This window comes from Nelumbo lutea, chromosome 2, assembly GCF_056320005.1.
Source record: "Nelumbo lutea isolate HS-2025 chromosome 2, American lotus-T2T, whole genome shotgun sequence".
Lineage (NCBI taxonomy): Eukaryota > Viridiplantae > Streptophyta > Magnoliopsida > Proteales > Nelumbonaceae > Nelumbo > Nelumbo lutea.
This window is the reverse complement of record NC_142685.1, coordinates 69,378,024-69,383,599: the sequence shown is the minus strand read 5'-3', so window position 1 is coordinate 69,383,599 and position 5,576 is coordinate 69,378,024. Positions and strand designations below refer to the sequence as shown.

At 36.6% G+C, this 5,576-nt stretch overlaps 1 long non-coding RNA gene across 1 annotated transcript; it reads left to right on the top strand.

Annotated features, from left to right (window-relative positions):
- Positions 1–4,423: 4,423 nt before the first annotated feature.
- Positions 4,424–5,232, top strand: LOC148871401 (uncharacterized). Its single transcript, XR_016107717.1, has 2 exons — positions 4,424–4,712; positions 4,894–5,232. It is a non-coding gene; the product is annotated as an uncharacterized LOC148871401 (long non-coding RNA).
- Positions 5,233–5,576: the final 344 nt, after the last annotated feature.

The window sequence follows — 5,576 nt, the reverse complement described above, 5'->3', positions numbered from 1 at the left end:
CTATTATTACTTAGCTCATTGCCAAAAAGTTGGGAAACATTTATGGCATCTCTCAGTAACTTTGCACTCGATAGAATAGTGACAATAAACATGATAAGAAACAGTTTGCTCAATGAGGAAATTAGAAAAAAATCATTGGACCAAAATCAAATGCTCTTCTTACAGAAAGTCAGGGTGGAAGCAAAGCAAATCCACATAGTCGTAACAAGTCTAGAGGCAAGTCCAAGTCAAGAAAATACATCACATGTTTTCATTGCAAGAAACAAAGCCATTATTATTCTCACAGGTTGTGAAGAGTCTTGCATTAATTTAGCATGTTATGACATAGATTGAATTGTTGAAAATGTGGTTAAGATGATGAAAATGTCCTTGGGGTATGCCACATGTCATCTACTAATTGAGCGGCAAACAATACTCGTATCAGAAGTAATATCCCTACATTAATAATTAAAAAAAATGAAGGGTAAAAGAAAATTTGAATCTTTGTCATTGAGTGTACTCCATTCCCCACATTCACTCTATTCCATGTTCAAATTCATCATTGCAAACTTAAACACTAACAAAAATGGAAAGACCTTTGTTTTTAAATTCATGTCATTGATAGTTGAACGAAAGTCACAAAGACCGAAAGGGGAGTGAGAGAACGTTCCTTTTTCTATAATGCTATTTAAACCTTTAAATGGTAGTCCAATGGTGGAAAATGGTCCAACTATTATAAAGAAAATAGAGGAACTAATGGATTTAGACTGACTGATATGTAGCTACTGATTTTCACCTACACTCATTGGTTCCATGGAAGGAGATACAAAAGGAAAAAGAAATACACAGGAAAGGTAAAAACAGAGAATAAAAAGAAGAAAGAAAGAAGAAAAAAAGGATATTAGAAAGAGAACAAAATAGTTTTTTTTTTTTTATGAAAATGTCCTTTAATATTAAAGACATGAGTTTGCCTTCTATTTGGTTCTTTTTGAAATTTTGAAAGAAAAAATAAAGGGTAAAAATGCCACAATGTATGTTTAAGTCCATTTTAAAACCTCAAGGTATCTTTAAGTCAATTTTTGAAAACTCAGGGTATGTTTAAGCAATGTTTTTGAACTGCCATTGACCTGAACGGTCAGGCCGTTCGGCCTGAAAATCGTCCAAGCAACCGGTTCCGTTTCACCCTTGACCTGCTCTTGGATCAAAACCGTTGACTTTCGTTAAAAAACCGCTGACTCGGGTGGTCGAACCGTCGATTCGTTTGACCCAGACAGTGGTTCACGGTTTGAGAAATTGCAGAGAGGGAGAAACTTTGAGTCTGAGACACGAATTCAGATCTGATATCCAGAGAGAATAAGAAGAAAAAGAAGAAGAAGAAAAAGTTGCAGAGATCTGAGAAAAAGTTTCATTTTTTCTTAGATCTCGGATCTAGATTTGAGAAAAAATGAAAAATCAATCTCAGATCTAAGATCCGAGAACTCGTATCTCAGATCTATCATCTGTGCAGTTACCATCGTCGCCATCTCGTCGTCGTCATTGCCGTCGCTGGTGAGCATCGAATCATTCTCCTCCTCCTTCCCTCATTCCCTATTTCTTTCCTTTTCTTTCTCTTCTTTTCCTTTTTTTTTTCCTTTCTCCTTTCTTTCTTTCCTTCTTCTCTTCTTTCTCAGCCAACAAAGGACTCTTCTCCACTCCTACAGTCATTTCTTTGTTTCTCATATACTATTTGGCATTTGCTATCTTGCCCTAATGTAAACTGTTAGAACCGTTCGACCCAAATGGTCAAACCACTGACCTAGAAACCAATAGCTAGAATAGTTCCGTTTCCGGGTCAGTTTTTAAAACCTTGTGTTTAAGTCTTTTACCCAAAATAATTTTAAGAGGAACACTTTTTGTAAAACTACTAGGTAGTTTAGTAACTTTCTATGTGTGAAGGCATGGTTGTGAGAAGTGTTTAAGATCAAGAAATTTCTCTTCAAATTAGATAGGAAATTTCAATTGTTCCTATATGGATCAACTTTATGCTCCTTTCTATTAATTTCTATGTTTATAGTTACTTCATTCTATTGCACTAACTATAGCCCCTATCTTAAATTAAGTTCGACAAACCACAATCCCTTTTTTAAGAACAAACACTACAAGGGTTTGTGTTAGTTGGACTTACTCAAGAAACATCCTAATCAAGTTTGAATTGGGAATGGATATTATGACAGATTGTAAGAAACAAGAACTGGCTCCGTAGCATGGAATACAACGACTTCAAATTGAGAGGTCACCCTCGAGGAGACTTAGGTGGATTCGATGGACTGAATCAGATTTTGTAGCTCTAGATAACTAGTTGGATGTTGATCAGAAGGTTAATACTAGAGAGGAAGGTTATCTAGAGAATAATGAGCATGTAAACGCCATCGAATAAGGGGTATTATGGAAATGGAAATAGGGGCAATTTTCCCGTAAAATCGGGGCCCTGACCCACCCCAAATGGGGCAGGTTTTCCCCGATCTTAAACGAGGACAAGACGGGGACGGGGAAAATATTTTTGCCCGAGTCAGGGATGGGGGTAGGGATGGTTTTTGTATATAATTCTCCGAACCTAATGGCAAATTATTAAAATGTCACAAAACTTAATATTTATTTTTTAAAATATCTCTAAGTTTTCCTTAAATTCTTAAAATCCTAGGATCCCGTAATTCCATTTCTATAGTACCCCCAAAGTTTTTAATTCAATTCCTAAAATACTCCCAAATTCCTATGATCCAATTTGTAAATTATCCACAAATTAGGTAATTATTAGGTGGTTACCTAAGGTGGGGGAAATTTGGGGATTCCCCATCCCCGACGAAGAGTGGGTGCCTTGCCCCACCATCGGGGACACGGTGGGAACGAGGAAAAATATCTTGACTACGAGGAGGGGATGCCCAGTCCTGTTGCCATTTCTATTCCTATGAATACTTGAAAATGCTAGATTACAAGTTGAACCAAAAAAGGTACATCTTTCAACAAGAAAAATGGATATTCAACTCCATTTCATATTATGAACCTTGCCTCAAAACAGTGAACAAAACCATAGTCCTAATATGCTTTCTAAAATGATGGCTAAATAAGTTAACTTCAGATTCCATGTTGACATGCATATCTATTTCAATATCTAGAAAATTTGCATTTTTGCAAGCAAGAGAATGGAGAAGAAGGTAAATATCAGGCCTAGAAGAGATTGATTTAGGGATGTCAAAGCCTATAAATACTTCATTACTGAATTATAAGTAGATTTGGCAATTGGTTGGGTGGTTCGGGTTCGGGTTGGGTCAAGATACTTCGGGTTGATTTCAGGTCAGGTTGTCAAATGCTAAACCCTAACCCTAGATGTTCAAGTTAGAGTTGACGCATGGGCCAATTCCGATCATCCAAAAAATAACTGAAATTTAAAAAAATAAAGAGAAAATACATGAAAAATGCCAAAATGAAAGGAATTAACCTTAAAATTCCTAAAATACAATAAAAAAACATGAGCATTTAACAATTCAAGGAGTAAACAATAAAGAGTAAAGACTAAATAGTAAAAATTAAAGAGTGGAAACTTCTAACAATGCATAAATAGTCCCAATTAGACCTGACAATTGTGTCAGCGGGTTGACCCATGACTGAACCCAACCCTGTTTTGTTCGGGTCAAGTCGGATCATTCTGAAATTCAGGTTGCTAAATATAAGACCCTAACCCTATTCTTTCGAGTTGGGTTGGGTCGGGTTCGCAGGTCGGGTTAACTTTTTGGTAGGTCTATATGTAAGTAAAGTAACATGCTATACATCTTAAAATATGTATAGATATACTGTTCACAAAAAAAAAAAAAACTATTTAATTATCATTTGAATTTAATACTTATTATGTTGGGTGAGTGTTTGTAGCATAAACATACCACATGACATATGAAATAATTACACTTTTATTCATAATAACAGTCAATTACAAACACTATTGGACCTGAGGATGTATATTGTCAAACAACTGGGATTTTGATAAGAGGTAGTAAAAAGGAAGAAAGGGTCAATGTCCTCACAGCAAGGTAATTCCTTCTTTAAACGGTGTCATGGAGGCTTGATTACATCATGTTTGATACTCATGAATTGAAACAAAAAACAAAAAAAAAAAAAAGACTTAAATATGATCTTCCACCAATACCTAGTAATGAGTAAGGGATCAAATAATGGCACCCATGTATGGATCCACTTAAAATTTAAAACTAAAATAATGAGAAATGAAGTGACCCCTGTACCTTCATATTTTAATACGATAATTGACAAACATTACTCCTAAAAATTAAGGCCACGTTTGTTTTCCGTGTAAATGAGAAGTGGGTTAAACTTTATACTCCACGTAGGTTGAGTTTTACATCAGAATGGGTGGAAAGTTCTCACGATAAAATCAATGAAAATCTCCATCATATTTGGTGTAAAACTCTACAATGGTCAAATAGCCTCTGCTCTGTCATTATCTTTTCCGGGCAACCATTTCACCAGAGAATGGTATAAAACTCTCCCATCATTTTTTTTTTATCACAGGGGGCGACAGACCCATTTCCATTTCCATTTCCCCATCTTCACCTGCGGCTTCTGCTGCTGTCTGGTTGGTGTGGGACCTCACGAAAAAGTGATGATGAGAAGCATGATGAGAAAAGCGACGGAAAGAAGACAGACAGTGGGACAGTGGAACAGCCGAAGCCGGAGACGAAGAGCAGGTTGTCAGTTGAGGGGAGGAGTCTCTTGCTCTCTGCTTTTAAGCTCTTTTTCTTTATTTTGCTATTATTCTTGAATTTTAAGGCAACCATTTCCGTTTTCATTTTCAACTTGTCGAAGAAATCAAACTTTTGCATATTTGGTCTGACATCGGTACCAAGTGATAGATCAGCATCTTTTCAGGGTGACCTCAGCAGAATCAGTGATGAAAGCTCAAGTTCTACCTGGTTCTTCTGTGCATCGTTTCGTCCTTTTCTGAAGCATGAGAAAAAAGGAGTCGGAGAGAGCATTTGAAAACCGTTCAGATCTGATAAACTAATCTGGTCCTTTAAACTGCTTCAAAGATTTTTGTGGTTTGCTGAGCTAAATACTTTTTTTGTATCGTGAATACCAGGGAAGAGGCCATTAAGGCGAAACTTCCGGTTTTAGCTTCTCAATAAGCTAACTTTTATTTTTCTCTCTCTGTCAGTTCTTGCTGATGATTTTCCTGATCAATCTTTGATCTGTTTTTCAGGTAGAGTTTCTCGAAGCAAAATCTGGTAGTATTCTTGAGGGAGAGTTTCAGAGCAGAAACAGAGTAGAAGCCTTGCCAAACATCATTAGCGTAATAGCATAAAAGGGCAATTTTTGGGCCTTAATATCACTAAAAGTAACATTTTTAAAAAATTTTAAAAAATAGGATAATTTTTAAAAAATAATATCAATAAAGTGCAGAATCACTGTTCATCTTCTCCCACTTGCAATCTATTTACCAGTGCCGCCTCCGCTTTCGGCAACGTTGTCAAAGGTGGTGGCAGCGGCACTAGTGGTTATTTCTATCCAACGCCGCTACCTCTGCCTCTGGCAATGTTGCTGGAGGTAGGTGG